The 20,994-nt window shown below is 46.7% G+C and overlaps 1 pseudogene; it reads right to left on the reverse strand.

Moving 5' to 3' along the window:
- Nucleotides 1-20,994, reverse strand: part of LOC138663666 (zinc finger protein 271-like) — a 127,535-nt pseudogene that overhangs the window by 90,319 nt on the left and 16,222 nt on the right.

A 20,994-nucleotide genomic window follows, 5' to 3' on the forward strand; every position in this document is an offset into this window, starting at 1 on the left:
TTCTGTTAGCTGGAAGCTCTGGGAAGCAGATTTACCCTCCACACCTTTAGTCTGGTGTGGAGATTTTGTAAACTCTGTGTGGATTGTTTTGTAGTTTTTATACTGACCGCACAGTATCCTTTCCTGTCCTATCTATCAAGCTAGACTGGCCTCCTATGCTAAAATCTGATTTCATTTCTTCGTATGTTATTTTCCCCTCCTCTCACCGTCAATATTTGTGGGGGTCTATCTTTCCTTTGGGGATTTTCTCTGAGGCAAGATAGGTTTCCTGTTTCCATCTTTAGGGGAAGTGTTATGATGCGGTGGTTTAGGAGCAACATGGAATGAGCTCTGAGGGAAGTGGTAACTGTACTGACCGCAGACCCTAAGCTCAACACAACACTAGAAGCAGCCGTGGAATGCTCCTAACTCTCCCTAGGCATCTCGTCACAGCCTAAGAGCTAACTACCCCTGAAGACAGAAGCAGGAAAACTATCTTGCCTCAGAGAAAATCCCCAAAGGATAGAATAGCCCCCCACAAATAATGACTGTGAGTGGAGAGGAAAAAGACATACACAGAATGAAACCAGGATGAGCACAGGAGGCCAGTCTAGCTTGATAGATAGGACAGGATGGAACACTGTGCGGTCAGTATAAAACACTACAAAAATCCACGCAGAGTAAACAAAAAATCTCCACACCTGACTAAAGGTGTGGAGGGTCACTCCCAAACAGATGTGAATCCAACCAGGAACCATTTACAAGTGGCACTAGCTGAAGGAACAGCCAGGCTTAAATAGGTGAGAGAGGAGACGATAAGTGGAGGCAGCTGAATACAGCTAACTCCAAGGAGCAGCCATACCACTTGAAACCACAAGAGGGAGCCCAAGAGCAGAACTCACAAAAGTGCCACTTACAACCACCGGAGGGAGCCCAGGAGCAGAATTCACGACAGGAAAGTTAGATCTTAGGCTGTGCCGAGGGGTCTAGAGAGCATCAGGAACCCCCCACGGCTATTTTTAGTTGCGCTGCTAGGTACAGGGTTTGCGGTCAGTACAGATACCACCTCCTTCAGAGCTTGTCTCATGTTGTTCCTAAACCACCAGATCATAACAGTACAAGTGACCAAAAATGAATTAAATGTATCTCAAAAGAAGGAAAAAAAAGTTCTGAACCATATTTTTTTCTGTGCTTTGGTTTGTCTTTTTTTTTTTTCCTCTTGATATCTGGGTGGTTCAGGATATATGCTCTGGCATGGATGTTCAGGGTTTGTTTTCTCGTGTGGATCAACTTGCTGCAAGAATACAGAGTATCCAGGACTATGTTGTCCAGACTCCGGCTTTAGAGCCCAGAATTCCTACTCCTGATTTGTTTTTTGGGGACAGATCCAAGTTTTTGAACTTTAAAAATAACTGCAAATTGTTTTTTGCTTTGAAACCCCGTTCTTCTGGTGATCCCATTCAGCAGGTGAAAATCATCATATCCTTGCTGCATGGTGACCCTCAAGACTGGGCTTTTTCTCTTGAAACAGGGGATCCGGCATTATTGAATGTTGATGCATTTTTTCAAGCGCTCAGATTATTGTATGACGAACCTAATTCTGTGGATCATGCAGAAAAAAACCCTGTTGGCCTTGTGTCAAGGTCAGGAAGCGGCAGAGTTATACTGCCAGAAATTTAGAAAATGGTCTGTGCTCACTAAATGGAATGAAGAGGCTCTGGCTGCTATTTTCAGAAAAGGTCTTTCTGAAACCCTTAAAGATGTTATGGTTGGCTTTCCTACGCCTGCCGGTTTGAGCGAATCTATGTCTCTAGCCATTCAGATTGATCGGCGTCTGCGCGAGCGCAAAGCTGTGCACCATATGGCAGTATCCTCTGAGCATAGTCCTGAACCTATGCAATGTGATAGGATTTTGACTAGAATAGAACGGCAGGAATTCAGACATCAGAATAGGCTGTGTTTTTACTGTGGTGATTCAGCTCATGTTATCTCTGATTGCCCTAAGCATACTAAGAGTCGCTAGGTCTGTTACCATTAGTACTATACAGCCTAAATTTCTCTTATCTGTGACCCTGATTTGCTCATTGTCGTCCTTTTCTGTCATGGCATTTGTGCATTCAGGCGCTGCCCTGAACTTAATGGACTTAGAATTCGCCAGGCGCTGTGGTTTTTCCCTGCAGCCTTTGCAGAGCCCTATTCCTTTGAGGGGCATTGATGCTACACCCTTGGCCAAGGATAAACCTCAGTAATGGACACAGATGACTATGTACATGGCTCCTGCACATCAGGAAGATTGCCATTTTCTGGTGTTGCATAACCTGCATGATGTTGTTGTGCTGGGATTTCCATGGTTACAGGAACATAATCCGGTGCTGGATTGGAAAACTATGTCGGTGATTAGTTGGGGTTGTCGAGGAGTACATAGTGACGTTCCTTTGATGTCAATTTCCTCTTCCCCCTCTTCTGAGGTCCCTGAGTTTTTGTCGGATTTCCAGGATGTATTTGATGAGCCCAAGTCCAGTTCCCTTCCTCCACATAGGGACTGTGATTGTGCTATTAACTTGATTCCTGGTTGTAAGTTCCCTAAGGGCTGACTTTTCAATCTGTCTGTGCCAGAGCATGCCGCCATGCGGAGCTATGTTAAGGAATCTTTGGAGAAAGGGCATATTCGGCCCTCTTCGTCACCATTGGGAGCGGGTTTCTTTTTTGTTGCTAAGAAGGATGGCTCCTTGAGACCCTGTATTGATTATCATCTTCTTAATAAGATCACGGTCAAATTCCAATACCCCTTGCCTTTGCTTACTGATTTGTTTGCTCAGATTAAGGGGGCTAGTTGGTTTACTAAGATTGACCTCCGAGGGGCATATAATCTTGTTCGTATTAAACAGGGTGACGAATGGATAACTGCATTTAATACGCCCGAAGGCCATTTTGAATACCTTGTGATGCCATTTGGGCTCTCTAATGCTCCATCTGTGTTCCAGTCTTTCATGCATGATATTTTCCGCAATTATCTTGATAAATTCATGATCGTATATTTGGATGATATTTTGAATTTTTCCAATGATTGGGAGTCTCATGTGAAGCAGGTCAGGATGGTGTTCCAGATCCTTCGTGATAATGCTTTATTTGTGAAGGGGTCTAAGTGCCTATTCTGAGTTCAGAAGGTCTCTTTTTGGGGTTTTATTTTTTCTCCCTCGTCTATAGAAATGGATCTTGTTAAGGTCCAAGCTATTCATGACTGGATCCAACCCACATCTGTGAAGGGCCTTCAAAAATTTTTGGGCTTTGCTAATTTCTATCGCCGTTTCATTGCCAACTTTTCCAGTGTGGTTAAGCCCCTTACTGATTTGACGAAGAAAGGCGCTGATGTGGCGAATTGGTCCTCTGCGGCTGTTGAGGCCTTTCTGGAGCTTAGGCGCCGATTTACTTCTGCCCCTGTGTTGTGTCAACCGGATGTTTCTCTTCCTTTTCAGGTTGAGGTCGACGCTTCTGAGATTGGGGGAGGGGCCATTTGTCTCAAAGGGAGTCTGATGGTTCTTTGATGAAACCGTGTGCATTTTTTTCCAGAAAGTTTTCGCCTGCGGAACGCAATTATGATGTCGGCAATTGGGAGTTGTTGGCTATGAAGTGGGCGTTTGAGGAGTGGCGACATTGGCTTGAGGGAGCTAAACACCGTGTTGTGGTCCTGACCGATCATAAGAATCTGATTTACCTCGAGTCGGCCAAGCGGCTAAATCCTAGACAGGCTCGATGGTCCCTGTTTTTCTCGCGTTTTGATTTTGTGGTCTCGTATCTTCCGGGATCTAAGAATGTTAAGGCTGATGCCCTCTCTAGGAGTTTTTCGCCTGATTCTCCTAGAGTCATGCAGCCGGTTGGCATTCTTAAGGAGGGGGTGATTCTTTTTGCTATCTCCCCTGATTTGCGGCGGGTGCTTCAGGAATTTCAGGCTGATAGGCCTGACCGCTGTCCAGTGGGGAAGCTGTTTGTTCCTGATAGATGGACAAGTAAGGTAATTTCTGAGGTTCATTGTTCAGTGTTGGCTGGTCATCCTGGGATTTTTGGTACCAGAGATTTGGTTGCTAGGTCCTTTTGGTGGCCTTCCTTGTCTCGCGATGTGCGTTCTTTTGTGCAGTCCTGTGGGACTTGCGCCCGGGCCAAGCCTTGCTGTTCCCGCGCTAGTGGGTTGCTTTTGCCTTTGCCGGTTCCTGAGAGGCCCTGGACGCATATTTCCATGGATTTTATTTCGGATCTTCCTGTTTCCCAGAAGATGTCTGTTATCTGGGTTGTTTGTGACCGGTTCTCTAAAATGGTCCATCTAGTACCTTTGCCTAAGTTGCCCTCCTCCTCAGATCTGGTTCCATTGTTTTTTCAGCATGTGGTTCGTTTGCATGGCATTCCGGAGAATATTGTGTCTGACAGAGGTTCTCAGTTTGTCTCTAGATTTTGGCGGGCCTTTTGTGCTAGGATGGGCATTGATTTATCTTTTTCTTCGGCGTTTCATTCTCAGACTAATGGCCAGACTGAGCGAACTAATCACACCTTGGAGACCTATTTGATATGCTTTGTGTCTGCTGATCAGGATGATTGGGTGTCTTTCTTGCCGTTGGCCGAGTTTGCCCTTAAAAATCGGGCTAGTTCGGCTACTTTGGTTTCACCTTTCTTTTGTAATTTTGGTTTTCATCCTCGTTTTTCTTCTGGGCAGGTTGAGCCTTCTGATTGTCCTGGTGTTAATTCTGTGGTGGACAGACTGCAGCAGATTTGGACTCATGTGGTGGACAATATGACGTTGTCTCAGGAAAGGGCTCAACGTTTTTCTAACCGCCGTCGGCGTGTTGGTCCCCGGCTTCGTGTGGGGGATTTGGTTTGGTTGTCTTCTCGTCATGTTCCTATGAAGGTTTCTTCTCCTAAGTTTAAGCCTCGGTTTATTGGTCCTTATAAAATTTCTGAAATTATTAATCCGGTGTCTTTTTGTTTGGCTCTTCCTGCCTCTTTTGCCATTCATGATGTTTTCCATAGATCTTTGTTGCAGAGATATGTAGTGCCCGTTGTTCCCTCGGTTGACCCTCCTGCCCCGGTGTTGGTTGAGGGAGAGTTGGAATATGAGGTTGAGAAGATTTTGGATTCTCGTTTTTCGAGGCGGAGGCTTCAGTATCTTGTCAAGTGGAAGGGTTATGGCCAGGAGGATAATTCTTGGGTTGTTGCCTCTGATGTCCATGCTACCGATTTGGTTCGTGCTTTTCACTTGGCTCGTCCTGATCGGCCTGGGGGCTCTGGTGAGGGTTCGGTGACCCCTCCTCAAGGGGGGGTACTGTTGTGAATTCCGCTCTTGGGTTCCCTCCGGTGGTTGTAAGTGGCACTTTTTTGAGTTCTGCTCTTGGGCTCCCTCTTGTGGTTTCTAGTGGTATGGCTGCTCCTTGGAGTTAGCTGTCTTCAGCTGCCTCCACTTATCGTCCGCTATTTAAGTCTGGCTCTTTCTTCAGCCTGTGCCACTTGTCAATGTTTCCTGGCTGGATTCACATCTCTGCTTGGATTCTCCTGGTTTCCTGACCAGTTATACAAAGATAAGTTCTGGCTTTGCTCATTTCAGTCCACATGTTGTGGACTTATTGTTCTGTGCATTCTATATTTGTCCAGCTTGTCAGTATGGATTTTTTCTGTTAGCTGGAAGCTCTGGGAAGCAGATTTACCCTCCACACCTTTAGTCAGGTGTGGAGATTTTGTAAACTCTGTGTGGATTGTTTTGTAGTTTTTATACTGACCGTACAGTATCCTTTCCTGTCCTATCTATCAAGCTAGACTGGCCTCCTATGCTAAAATCTGATTTCATTTCTGCGTATGTTATTTTCCCATCCTCTCACCATCAATATTTGTGGGGGGCTATCTTTCCTTTGGGGATTTTCTCTGAGGCAAGATAGGTTTCCTGTTTCCATCTTTAGGGGAAGTTAGATCTTAGGCTGTGCCGAGGGGTCTAGGGAGCGTCAGGTACCCCCCACGGCTATTTTTAGTTGCGCTGCTAGGATTAGGGTTTGCGGTCAGTACAGATACCACCTCCTTTAGAGCTTGTCTCATGTTGTTCCTAAACCACCAGATCATAACAGTGACTCACAGGATTGGGCATTTCCCCTGGAAACTGGCAATCCTGCTTTGCTTAATGTTGATTCGTTCTTTCAGGCATTGGGGTTGTTGTATGATGAGCCTAATTCTGTGGATCAGGCTGAGAAAATCTTGTTAGCCCTGTGTCAAGGTCAAGAAGCAGCAGAATCGTATTGCCAGAAATTTAGAAAATGGTCTGTACTGACTAAATGGAATGAGGATGCCTTGGCGGCAATTTTCAGAAAGGGTCTTTCTGAATCCGTTAAAGACGTTATGGTGGGGTTCCCCACGCTTGCTGGTCTGAGTGATTCTATGTCTCTGGCCATTCAGATTGATCGGCGCTTGCGCGAGTGCAGAGTTGTGCACACTGTGGCGTTGTCCCCTGAGCGGAGCCTTGAGCCTATGCAGTGTGATAGGATTTTGTCTAGAGCTGAACGTCAAACATTCAGGCGTCATAATAGGTTGTGTTTTTACTGCGGCGATTCTGCACATGTTATTTCTGATTGCCCTAAGCGTACAAAGAGAATCGCTAGTTTTGTTGCCATCAGTACTATACAACCTAAATTTCTGTTATCTGTGACCTTGATTTGCTCATTATCATAATTTTCTGTCATGGCATTTGTGGATTCAGGCGCCGCTCTGAACTTAATGGACTTAGAATTTGCCAGACGTTGTGGTTTTCCCTTGCAGCCTTTGCAGAACCCTATTCCTTTGAGGGGCATTGATGCTACACCGTTGGCTAAAAATAAACCTCAGTTTTGGACACAGCTGACCATGCGCATGGCGCCAGCCCATCAGGAAGATTGTCGTTTTCTGGTGTTGCATAATTTGCATGATGATATTGTGCTGGGTTTTCCATGGTTACAGCTACATAATCCGGTGTTAGACTGGAAATCCATGTCTGTGACTAGTTGGGGTTGTCAGGGGGTTCATGATCAGGTTCCTTTGATGTCAATTTCCTCTTCCCCCTCTTCTGAAGTTCCTGAGTTTTTGTCAGACTTCCAGGATGTATTTGATGAGCCCAAATCCAGTTCCCTTCCACCGCATAGGGACTGTGATTGTGCTATTGACATGATTCCAGGTTGTAAGTTCCCTAAGGGCCGACTTTTCAACCTGTCTATGCCTGAACATACCGCCATGCGGAGCTATATTAAGAAGTCTTTGGAGAAAGGGCATATTCGGCCATCTTCTTCACCGTTGGGAGCGAGGTTCTTTTTTGTTGCCAAGAAGGATGGATCCTTGAGACCTTGTATTGATTATCGCCTCTTGAATAAGATCACGGTCAAATTTCAACACCCCTTGCCTTTGCTTACTGATTTGTTTGCTAGGATTAAGGGGGCTAGCTGGTTTACTAAGATTGACCTTCGAGGGGCATATAATCTTATTCGTATCAAGCAGGGTGACGAATGGAAAACTACATTTAATACGCCCGAAGGCCATTTTGAATACCTTGTGATGCCATTCGGACTCTCTAATGCCCCATCTGTGTTCCAATCCTTCATGCATGATATCTTTCGGAGTTATCTTGATAAATTCATGGTTGTATATTTGGATGATATTTTGATTTTTTCCAATGATTGGGAGTCTCATGTGAAACAGGTCAGGATGGTATTTCAGATCCTCCGTAATAATGCTTTATTTGTGAAGGGGTCAAAGTGCCTCTTTGGAGTGCAGAAGGTTTCTTTTTTGGGTTTCATTTTTTCTCCCTCATCTATAGAAATGGATCCGGTTAAGGTTCAGGCCATTCATGATTGGATTCAGCCCACATCTGTGAAGAGCCTTCAGAGATTCTTGGGCTTTGCTAATATTTATCGTCGTTTCATTGCCAACTTCTCCAGTGTGGTTAAACTTCTGACCGATTTCACCAAGAAAGGCGCTGATGTGACGAATTGGTCCTCCGCGGCTGTTTCTGCCTTTCAGGAGCTTAAACGCCGATTTACTTCTGCCCCTGTGTTGCGTCAGCCAGATGTTTCTCCTCCATTTCAGGTTGAGGTTGACGCGTCTGAGATTGGGGCAGGGGCCGTTTTGTCTCAGAGGAATTCTGATGGTTCCTTGATGAAACCGTGTGCCTTCTTTTCTCGGAAGTTTTCGCCTGCGGAACGCAATTATGATGTCGGCAATCGGGAGTTGTTGGCTATGAAGTGGGCATTTGAGGAGTGGCGACATTGGCTTGAGGGGGCCAAGCACCGTATTGTGGTCCTGACCGATCATAAGAATCTGATTTACCTCGAGTCTGCCAAACGACTGAATCCTAGACAGGCTCGATGGTCCCTGTTTTTCTCCCGTTTTGATTTTGTGGTCTCGTACATTCCTGGTACTAAGAATGTTAAGGCGGATGCCCTCTCTAGGAGTTTTTTTCCTGATTCCCCTGGGGTTCTTGAGCCGGTCGGCTGTTATGTTTGCTAATGACAGGTGTTATGAAGGCAATCCAGAAACACAGTGTGCTTAGCGATCAGAGCGCACACAGTGATCTGACAAATACCCAAAAATACAAGAGCGGGCTCTGAGACGTGCAAACTCTGTAGACTGCACACCTGATCCTATCCTAAACACAACTAAAAGCGGCTGTGGATTGCGCCTAACAACTACCTAGGCAACTCGGCACAGCCTAAGAAACTAGCTAGCCTGAAGATAGAAAAATAGGCCTGACTTGCCCCAGAGAAATTCCCCAAAGGAAAAGGCAGCCCCCCACATATAATGACTGTGAGTAAGATGAAAAGACAAAACGTAGGGATGAAATAGATTCAGCAAAGTGGGGCCCGATATTCTAGGACAGAGCGAGGACAGTAAAGCGAACTTTGCAGTCTACAAAAAACCCTAAAGCAAAACCACGCAAAGGGGGCAAAAAAAAACCACCGTGCCGAACTAACGGCACGGCGGTACACCCTTTGCGTCTCAGAGCTTCCAGCAAAACAAAAGACAAGCTGGACAGAAAAAAAGCAACAAAAAATCAAAAGGCACTTAGCTATACAGAGCAGCAGGTCACAGGAACAATCAGGAGAAGCTCAGATCCAACACTGAAACATTGACAAGGAGCAAGGATAGCAGCATCAGGCGGAGTTAAGTAATGAAGCAGTTAACGAGCTCACCAGAACACCTGAGGGAGGAAGCTCAGAAGCTGCAGTACCACTTGTGACCACAGGAGTGAATTCAGCCACAGAATTCACAACAGTACCCCCCCCTTGAGGAGGGGTCACCGAACCCTCACCAGAGCCCCCAGGCCGACCAGGATGAGCCGCATGAAAGACACGAACAAGATCGGAAGCATGAACATCAGAGGCAAAAACCCAGGAATTATCTTCCTGAGCATAACCCTTCCATTTAACCAGATACTGGAGTTTCCGTCTAGAAACACGAGAATCCAAAATCTTCTCCACAATATACTCCAATTACCCCTCCACCAAAACCGGGGCAGGAGGCTCAACAGATGGAACCATAGGTGCCACGTATCTCCGCAACAACGACCTATGGAATACATTATGTATGGAAAAGGAGTCTGGGAGGGTCAAACGAAAAGACACAGGATTGAGAACCTCAGAAATCCTATACGGACCAATAAAACGAGGTTTAAATTTAGGAGAGGAAACCTTCATAGGAATATGACGAGAAGATAACCAAACCAGATCCCCAACACGAAGTCGGGGACCCACACGGCGTCTGCGATTAGCGAAAAGTTGAGCTTTCTCCTGGGACAAGATCAAATTGTCCACTACCTGAGTCCAGATCTGCTGCAACCTATCCACCACAGAATCCACACCAGGACAGTCCGAAGACTCAACCTGTCCTGAAGAGAAACGAGGATGGAACCCAGAATTGCAAAAAAATGGAGAAACCAAGGTAGCCGAGCTGGCCCGATTATTAAGGGCGAACTCAGCCAACGGCAAAAAGGACACCCAATCATCCTGGTCTGCAGAAACAAAACATCTCAGATATGTTTCCAAGGTCTGATTGGTTCGTTCGGTCTGGCCATTAGTCTGAGGATGGAAAGCCGAGGAAAAGGATAGGTCAATGCCCATCCTACCACAAAAGGCTCGCCAAAACCTTGAAACAAACTGGGAACCTCTGTCAGAAACAATATTCTCAGGAATGCCATGCAACCGAACCACATGCTGAAAGAACAAAGGTACCAAATCAGAGGAGGAAGGCAATTTAGCCAAGGGCACCAGATGGACCATTTTAGAAAAGCGATCACAGACCACCCAAATGACTGACATCTTTTGAGAAACGGGAAGGTCAGAAATGAAATCCATCGAAATATGTGTCCAAGGCCTCTTTGGGACCGGCAAGGGCAAAAGCAACCCACTGGCACGAGAACAGCAGGGCTTAGCCCTAGCACAAATCCCACAGGACTGCACAAAAGTACGTACATCCCGTGACAGAGATGGCCACTAACTCTCTGGTACCAAAGATTCCAGGATGACCAGCCAACACCGAACAATGAAGTTCAGAGATAAGTTTATTAGTCCACCTATCAGGGACGAACAGTTTCTCTGCTGGACAACGATCAGGTTTATTCGCCTGAAATTTTTGCAGCACCCACCGCAAATCAGGGGAGATGGCAGACACAATGACTCCTTCCTTGAGGATACCCGCTGGCTCAGATAAACCCGGAGAGTCGGGCACAAAACTCCTAGACAGAGCATCCGCCTTCACATTTTTAGAGCCCGGAAGGTACGAAATCACAAAGTCGAAGCGGGCAAAAAATAACGACCAACGGGCCTGTCTAGGATTCAAGCGCTTGGCAGACTCGAGATAAGTCAAGTTCTTATGATCAGTCAATACCACCACGCGATGCTTAGCTCCTTCAAGCCAATGACGCCACTCCTCGAATGCCCACTTCATGGCCAGCAACTCTCGATTGCCCACATCATAATTACGCTCAGCGGGCGAAAACTTCCTGGAAAAGAAAGCACATGGTTTCATCACTGAGCAATCAGAACCTCTCTGTGACAAAACCGCCCCTGCTCCAATCTCAGAAGCATCAACCTCGACCTGGAACGGAAGAGAAATATCTGGCTGACACAACACAGGGGCAGAACAAAAACGACGCTTCAACTCCTGAAAAGCTTCCACAGCAGCAGAAGACCAATTAACCAAATCAGCACCCTTCTTGGTCAAATCGGTCAATGGTTTGGCAATGCTAGAAAAATTACAGATGAAGCGACGATAAAAATTAGCAAAGCCCAGGAACTTTTGCAGACTTTTCAGAGATGTCGGCTGAATCCAATCCTGGATGGCTTGGACCTTAACTGGATCCATCTCGATAGTAGAAGGGGTAAAGATGAACCCTAAAAATGAAACTTTCTGCCCACCGAAGAGACACTTTGATCCCTTCACAAACAAAGAGTTAGCACGCAGGACCTGAAAAACCATTCTGACCTGCTTCACATGAGACTCCCAATCATCTGAGAAGATCAAAATGTCATCCAAGTAAACAATCAGGAATTTATCCAGATACTCACGGAAGATGTCATGCATAAAAGACTGAAACACAGATGGAGCATTGGCAAGTCCGAACGGCATCACTAGATACTCAAAATGACCCTCGGGCGTATTGAATGCAGTTTTCCATTCATCTCCTTGCCTGATTCTCACCAGATTATACGCACCACGAAGATCTATCTTAGTGAACCAACTAGCCCCCTTAATCCGAGCAAACAAGTCAGATAACAATGGCAAGGGATACTGAAATTTAACAGTGATCTTATTAAGAAGGCGGTAATCAATACACTGTCTCAGCGAACCATCCTTCTTGGCTACAAAGAAGAACCCTGCTCCCAGTGGTGATGACGATGGGCGAATATGTCCCTTCTCCAGGGATTCCTTCACATAACTGCGCATAGCGGCGTGTTCGGGCACGGATAAATTAAATAATCGACCTTTAGGGAATTTACTACCAGGAATCAAATTGATAGCACAATCACAATCCCTATGCGGAGGTAGAGCATCGGACTTGGGCTCTTCAAATACATCCTGATAATCAGACAAGAACTCTGGGACCTCAGAAGGGGTGGATGACGAAATCGACAAAAATGGAACATCACCATGTACCCCCTGACAACCCCAGCTGGATACCGACATGGAATTCCAATCCAATACTGGATTATGGGTTTGTAGCCATGGCAACCCCAACACGACCACATCATGCAGATTATGCAACACCAGAAAGCGAATAACTTCCTGATGTGCAGGAGCCATGCACATGGTCAGCTGGGCCCAGTATTGAGGTTTATTCTTGGCCAAAGGTGTAGCATCAATTCCTCTCAATGGAATAGGACACCGCAAAGGCTCCAAGAAAAACCCACAACGTTTAGCATAATCCAAATCCATCAGATTCAGGGCAGCGCCCGAATCCACAAACGCCATGACAGAAAACGACGACAAAGAGCATATCAAGGTAATGGACAGAAGGAATTTGGACTGTACAGTACCAATGACGGCAGACCTAGCGGACCGCTTAGTGCGCTTAGGACAATCAGAAATAGCATGAGTGGAATCACCACAGTAGAAACACAGACCATTCAGACGTCTGTATTCCTGCCGTTCAACTCTAATCATAGTCCTATCGCACTGCATAGGCTCAGGTTTAACCTCAGGCAGTACCGCCAAATGGTGCACAGATTTACGCTCGCGCAAGCGTCGACCGATCTGAATGGCCAAAGACAAAGACTCATTCAAACCAGCAGGCATAGGAAATCCCACCATGACATCCTTAAGAGCCTCAGAGAGACCCTTTCTGAACAAAGCTGCCAGCGCAGATTCATTCCACTGAGTGAGTACTGACCATTTCCTAAATTTCTGACAATATACTTCTATATCATCCTGACCCTGGCACAAAGCCAGCAAATTTTTCTCAGCCTGATCCACTGAATTAGGCTCATCGTACAGCAATCCGAGCGCCAGGAAAAACGCATCGACACTACTCAATGCAGGGTCTCCTGGCGCAAGAGAAAATGCCCAGTCTTGAGGGTCGCCGCGCAAAAAAGAAATAATAATCAAAACCTGTTGAATAGGATTACCAGAAGAATGAGGTTTCAAGGCCAGAAATAGCTTACAATTATTTTTGAAACTTAGAAACTTAGTTCTATCTCCAAAAAACAAATCAGGAATAGGAATTCTTGGTTCTAACATAGATTTCTGATCAATAGTATCTTGAATTTTTTGTACATTTATAACGAGATTATCCATTGAAGAGCACAGACCCTGAATATCCATGTCCACACCTGTGTCCAGAATCACCCAAATGTCTAGGGGAAAAAAAAAAGTGAACACAGAGCAGAAAAAAAAAAAAAAAAAATGATGTCAGAACTTTTTCTTTCCCTCTATTGAGAATCATTAGTTTGGCTCCTTGTACTGTTATGTTTGCTAATGACAGGTGTTATGAAGGCAATCCAGAAACACAGTGTGCTTAGCGATCAGAGCGCACACAGTGATCTGACAAATACCCAAAAATACAAGAGCGAGCTCTGAGACGTGGAAACTCTGTAGACTGCACACCTGATCCTATCCTAAACACAACTAAAAGCGGCTGTGGATTGCGCCTAACAACTACCTAGGCAACTCGGCACAGCCTAAGAAACTAGCTAGCCTGAAGATAGAAAAATAGGCCTGACTTGCCCCAGAGAAATTCCCCAAAGGAAAAGGCAGCCCCCCACATATAATGACTGTGAGTAAGATGAAAAGACAAAACGTAGGGATGAAATAGATTCAGCAAAGTGGGGCCCGATATTCTAGGACAGAGCGAGGACAGTAAAGCGAACTTTGCAGTCTACAAAAAACCCTAAAGCAAAACCACGCAAAGGGGGCAAAAAAACCCCACCGTGCCGAACTAACGGCACGGCGGTACACCCTTTGCGTCTCAGAGCTTCCAGCAAAACAAAAGACAAGCTGGACAGAAAAAAAGCAACAAAAAATCAAAAGGCACTTAGCTATACAGAGCAGCAGGTCACAGGAACAATCAGGAGAAGCTCAGATCCAACACTGAAACATTGACAAGGAGCAAGGATAGCAGCACCAAGCGGAGTTAAGTAATGAAGTAGTTAACGAGCTCACCAGAACACCTGAGGGAGGAAGCTCAGAAGCTGCAGTACCACTTGTGACCACAGGAGTGAATTCAGCCACAGAATTCACAACAGTCGGCATTTTGAAGGAAGGGGTGATTCTTTCTGCCATCTCCCCTGATTTGTGACGGGTTCTTCAGGAATTTCAGGCTGATAAGCCTGACCGCTGTCCTGTGGGGAAACTGTTTGTTCTTGATAGATGGACTACTAAAGTGATTTCTGAGGTTCATTGTTCTGTGTTGGCTGGCCATCCTGGGATTTTTGGTACCAGAGATTTGGTTAGTAGGTCCTTTTGGTGGCCTTCTTTGTCGCGGGATGTGCACTCTTTTGTGCAGTCCTGTGGGATTTGTGCGCGGGCTAAGCCTTGCTGTTCCCGCGCTAGTGGGTTGCTTTTGCCATTACCGGTCCCCGAGAGGCCCTGGACACAAATTTCTATGGATTTTATTTCCGATCTTCCTGTTTCCCAAAGAATGTCGGTTATCTGGGTTGTCTGTGACCGATTTTCTAAGATGGTTCATTTGGTGCCTTTGCCTAAATTGCCTTCTTCTTCTGATTTGGTTCCGTTGTTTTTTCAGCATGTGGTACGTTTGCATAGTATTCCGGAGAATATTGTGTCCGACAGAGGTTCCCAGTTTGTTTCTAGGTTTTGGCGGGCCTTTTGTGCCAAGCTGGGCATTGATTTGTCTTTTTCTTCTGCATTTCATCCTCAGACAAATGGCCAGACTGAGCGAACTAATCAGATGTTGGAGACCTATTTGAGATGCTTTGTGTCTGCTGATCAGGATGATTGGATGGCTTTTTTGCCATTGGCCGAGTTTGCCCTTAATAAATCGGGCTAGTTCGGCTACTTTGGTTTCGCCTTTTTTTTGTAATTTTGGTTTTCATCCTCGTTTTTCTTCTGGGCAGGTTGAGCCTTCTGACCTTCCTGGTGTGGATCCTGTGGTCGACAGGTTGCAGCAGATTTGGGCTTATGTGGTGGACAATTTGGTGCTGTCTCAGGAGGAGGCTCAACGTTTTGCTAATCGTCGTCGGTGTGTTGGTTCCCGGCTTCGGATTGGGGATCTGGTTTGGTTATCTTCCCGTCATGTTCCTATGAAGGTTCCTTCCCCTAAGTTTAAGCCTCGATTTATTGGTCCTTATAGGATTTCTGAGATTATTAATCCGGTGTCCTTTCGCCTGGCGCTTCCGGCCTCGTTTGCTATTCATAATGTCTTCCATAAATCTTTGTTGCGGAAATATGTGGAGCCCGTTGTTCCCTCTGTTGATCCTCTGGCCCCTGTATTGGTCGATGGGGAGTTGGAATATGTTGTTGAGAAGATTTTGGATTCTCTTTTTTCGAGGCGGAAGCTTCAGTACCTTGTCAAGTGGAAGGGTTATGGCCAGGATAATTCTTGGGTTTCTGCCTCTGATGTCCATGCCGTTGATTTGGTTCGTGCCTTTCATCGGGCTCATCCTGATCGGCCTGGGGGCTCTAGTGAGGGTTCGGTGACCCCTCCTCAAGGGGGGGTACTGTTGTGAATTCAGTTTTTGGGCTCCCTCCGGTGGTTGTAGAGGGTAATGCAGTTGTTCCTGGACTGCAGGAGTGGACATGTGTATCTACTAATTGCAAAACTGACTGGGGTATATAGCTTTGCAGGACTCTTTAGTCAGTGCCAGTTGTCATTGTTTTTGCAGGATTCACTTCCCTGCTGGTCTCTCCAGTTTGCTGTGCTTTTCTTCAAAGATAAGTCCTGGCTTTGTTTTTGCTGTCCACCTGCTGTGGACCTTATAGTTCTGTGCATATTCATGTGTTTGTCTTGTCCAGTTTTGTCTGTGAAGGATTTTTTGCAGCCTAGCTATTTCTCTGGAGATGCAGATATACCCCCCATGTCTTTAGTCAGATGTGGTGATTCGTATCTTCTGTGGTGGATATTTTCTAGTGTTTTTATACTGACCGCATAGTACTCTGTTCTATTCTTTCTTTTTAGCTAGTATGGCCTCCTATGCTAAAATCTGATTTCATATCTGCGTATTATTATTATTATTATTTATTTATATAGCACCATTGATTCCATGGTGCTGTACATGAGAAGGGGTTACATACAAGTTACAAATATCACATACAGTAAACAAACTAACAATGACAGACTGATACAGAGGGGCGAGGACCCTGCCCTTGCGGGCTTACATTCTACAGGATTATGGGGAAGGAGACAGTAGGTTGAGGGTTGCAGGAGCTCCGGTGTTGGTGAGGCGGTAGCTCCGGTGTTGGTGAGGCGGTAGCTCCGGTGTTGGTGAGGCGGTAGCTTCGATAGTGATGAGGCGGCAGCTCCGGTGTTGGGGAGGCGGTAGCTCCGGTGTTGGTGAGGCGGTAGCTCCGGTGTTGGTGAGGCGGTAGCTCCGGTGTTGGTGAGGCGGTAGCTCCGGTGTTGGTGAGGCGGTAGCTCCGGTGTTGGTGAGGCGGTAGCTCCGGTGTTGGTGAGGCGGTAGCTCCGGTGTTGGTGAGGCGGTAGCTTCGTTGGTGATGAGGCAGCAGCGGTGTCAGTGCAGGCTGTAGGCTTTCTTGAAGAGATGAGTTTTCAGGTTCCGTCTGAAGGATCTGACTGTGGTTGATAGTCGGACGTGTTGGGGCAGAGAGTTCCAGAGGATGGGGGATATTCGGGAGAAGTCTTGGAGGCGATTGGATGAGGAGCGAATAAGTATGGAGGAGAGAAGGAGGTCTTGGGAGGACCGGAGGTCACGTGAGGGAAGATATCGAGAGATTAGTTCAGAGATATATGGAGGAGACAGGTTGTGGATGGCTTTGTAGGTCAGTATTAGCAATTTGAACTGGATACGCTGAGGGAATGGGAGCCAGTGAAGAGATTTGCAGAGGGGGGAAGCGGAGGAGTAGCGAGGAGAGAGATGGATTAATCGGGCAGCAGAGTTAAGGATGGACTGGAGAGGTGCAAGGGTGTTAGCAGGGAGGCCACAGAAAAGGATGTTGCAGTAGTCAAGGCGGGAAATGATGAGGGCGTGCACAAGCATTTTAGTAGATTGGGGGTTGAGGAAAGGACGGATCCTGGAGATATTTATTTCCCTCTCCTCTCACAGTCAATATTTGTGGGGGGTTATCTATCCTTTGGGGATTTTCTCTGAGGCAAGATAGGTTTCCTGTTTCTGTCTTTAGGGGTAGTTAGATCTTAGGCTGTGCCGAGGGGTCTAGGGAGTGTTAGGTACCCCCCACGGCTACTTCTAGTTGCGCTGCTAGGTTCAGGGTCTGCGGTCAGTACAGGGACCACCTTCTCCAGAGTCCGTCTCATGCTGCTCCTAGGCCACCAGATCATAACAGCAGTGTACGGGGGCATATAATATGGAGCATCTTATGGGGGCCATCAACCATAATGGAGCAGTGTATGGGGGCATATACTATGGAGCATCTTATGGGGGCCATCAACCATAATGGAGCAGTGTACGGGGGCATATACTATGGAGCATCTTATGGGGGCCATCAACCATAATGGAGCAGTGTACGGGGGCATATACTATGGAGCATCTTATGGGGCCATCAACCATAATGGAGCAGTGTACGGGGCATATAATATGGAGCATCTTATGGGGCCATAAACCTTTATGGAGCAGCGTATGGATGGGAGCAGCAAATTACAGAACGGGGGCGCAGGATGGGAGCAGCACATGACAGAACGGGGGCGCAAAATGGGAGCAGCACATGACAGAATGGGGGCGCAGGATGGGTGCAGCACATGACAGAATGGGGGTGCAGGATGGGAGCAGCACATGGCAGGATGGAGCAGCACATGGCAGGATGGGGACGCAGGATGGAGCAGCACATACCAGGATGGAGACCATATACCAATATAAATGCTCGCCACCCGGGCGTAGAATGGGTTCAGTAGCTAGTAAAACATATAATACTGGTGGATAAAACAAGACTGAACACAAGACCTTCACAGCTGTCTACACATTATAGCGGAGATCTCATGACACCTTCTCTCCATCTACCTGGTGATCCTGAGGAACATTGGGATCTTCTTGTTTACAGTCCTGTGGAAGAAGAGGATGGGGACCTCTCTCTGGTGTTGTCCTCTTACTGGATAGATCTGGAGAAAACACATACAAGGACTGAATTCATTCTTTACATCTAGATAATTTCAGGCTGTGTGTATTTAGTCCTATTACCTGGAGATGTGAGGGGCTGGGGAACCTTCTTCATGACGTCATTGTACAGATCTTTGTGTCCTTTTAAATACTCCCACTCCTCCATGGAGAAATAGACAGCAACATCCTGACACCTTATAGGAACCTGACACATACAATGATACCGTCATCCCCCAATCCCTTCATAGCATTACTGTATAATGTCCCAGCATTCCCAGCAGTGTCACCTCTCCAGTCAGCAGCTCAATCATCTTGTAGGTGAGTTCTAGAATCTTCTGGTCAATGATGTCATCATGTATCAGGGGGTGAGGTGGAGGCCCCATGATTGTGCTCAGGGGTCTTCCCCATCCCTCAGACACAGGGTCCTGACAGCGCTCACTAGAGGTCTTCTTCACTACTGTGTAATCCTGATTATGGAGAGAAACATTAATAAATCTCACTACAGACATTTCCAGAGTCCTCACCTCTCCAGTTCTGTCCATCTGTTATTCCCATAGATAAGAATGATGTAATGTGACGTCATCAGAATCTCTCACCTCTCCAGTAAGCCGGAAGAGGATCTCTAGGGTGAGGTGTAATATCCTGTCCGCCATCTTGTCTCTGCCCATATCCATCTTTAATGGGTAAATCAGGAAAATTTTCTTATATAGAAGATCTTCACTGAGAGGATCCGATATTTTAGAGACCTGAATGAGAAGATGAGCCGATGTAACATCACAAAAATACTGTGCAATAATACAATTACTGGAGATAATAAGGGCAACACATGAGGAGATTTATTATTTTACAGTACGGTATTTCATTTTCTTCTTTACATCTACTAATAAAACCTATATATTTAGGCCACACACAACAAGCAGTTTCTTCCTCGGAGTCGGCAGCTGAATACGTTCCTCATAGACCAGACCTGGGCAAGATGCGGCCCGCGGGCCGCATCCGGCCCGCCTGATGATTTTTAACGGCCCGCCAGCTAGCTGTCAGTTCTGACAGCCGCCGCCGGCACCGCTCGGCCAGCCGCCAGATGCTTATGAGGGCTGGCGGCTGGAGTGAAGGCCCCGAGGTCATCCACACGCTGCGCATTGCAGCGCATACAGTTCCTCCATACGGGAGTCCTCCAGGGTCAGGATGTGATTGACACAGCATCAGGAGCCATTGGCTCCTGGCTGTGTCAATCATTCTTGTTTCCGGAGGCAGCATTATGCCACCGGTCACAAGAGGCTGCGCTCCGCATCGGCCCTGTACGTCACGTGCGTACGTCACCTGCGTACGTCACTCCACGGCCGCGCGGGATGCTGCGGTGAAGAAAGTTGCTGGCTGATGGTCTCCATCCTTCGGGTGAGTATCAGCGGTGGTCTCAGCAGTGGCGTATCCAGGGGGCCCCCGGGCGCAGCCGACAGTGCAGCACTATATGGGGGCCATAACATTTGTGCAGCACTATATGGGGGCCAAACTGTTTGTGCTGCTGTATATGGGGCCATAACATTTGTACTGCTGTATATGGGGCCCATACTGTTTGTGCTGCTGTATATGGGGGCCATGCTGTTTGTGCTGCTGTATATGGGGCCCATACTGTTTGTGCTGATGTATATGGGGCCCATACTGTTTGGGCTGCTGTATATGGGGCCCATACTGTTTGTGCTGCTGTATATGGGGCCATACTGTTTGTGCTGCTGTATATGGGGGCCATACTGTTTGTGCTGCTGTATATGGGGCCCATACTGTTTGTGCTGATGTATATGGGGCCCATACTGTTTGGGCTGCTGTATATGGGGCCCATACTGTTTGTGCTGCTGTATATGGGGCCTGTTGTGAATTCTGTGGCTGAATTCACTCCTGTGGTCACAAGTGGTACTGCAGCTTCTGAGCTTCCTCCCTCAGGTGTTCTGGTGAGCTCGTTAACTGCTTCATTACTTAACTCCGCCTGATGCTGCTATCCTTGCTCCTTGTCAATGTTTCAGTGTTGGATCTGAGCTTCTCCTGATTGTTCCTGTGACCTGCTGCTCTGTATAGCTAAGTGCTTTTTGCTTTTTTGTTGCTTTTTTTCTGTCCAGCTTGTCTTTTGTTCTGCTGGAAGCTCTGAGACGCAAAGGGTGTACCGCCGTGCCGTTAGTTCGGCACGGTGGGGGTTTTTTTGCCCCCTTTGCGTGGTTTTGCTTTAGGGTTTTTTGTAGACTGCAAAGTTCGCTTTACTGTCCTCGCTCTGTCCTAGAATATCGGGCCCCACTTTGCTGAATCTATTTCATCCCTACGTTTTGTCTTTTCATCTTACTCACAGTCATTATATGTGGGGGGCTGCCTTTTCCTTTGGGGAATTTCTCTGGGGCAAGTCAGGCCTATTTTTCTATCTTCAGGCTAGCTAGTTTCTTAGGCTGTGCCGAGTTGCCTAGGTAGTTGTTAGGCGCAATCCACAGCCGCTTTTAGTTGTGTTTAGGATAGGATTAGGTGTGCAGTCTACAGAGTTTCCACGTCTCAGAGCTCGTTCTTGTATTTTTGGGTATTTGTCAGATCACTGTGTGCGCTCTGATCGCTAAGCACACTGTGTTTCTGGATTGCCTTCATAACACCTGTCATTAGCAAACATAACAGTACAAGGAGCCAAACTAATGATTCTCAATAGAGGGAAAGAAAAAGTTCTGACATCATTTTTTTTTTTTTTTTTTCTGCTCTGTGTTCACTTTTTTTTTTCCCCTAGACATTTGGGTGATTCTGGACACAGGTGTGG

The sequence above is a fragment of the Ranitomeya imitator genome, chromosome 2 (genome assembly GCF_032444005.1).
Source record: "Ranitomeya imitator isolate aRanImi1 chromosome 2, aRanImi1.pri, whole genome shotgun sequence".
Taxonomy (NCBI): Eukaryota; Metazoa; Chordata; class Amphibia; order Anura; family Dendrobatidae; genus Ranitomeya; species Ranitomeya imitator.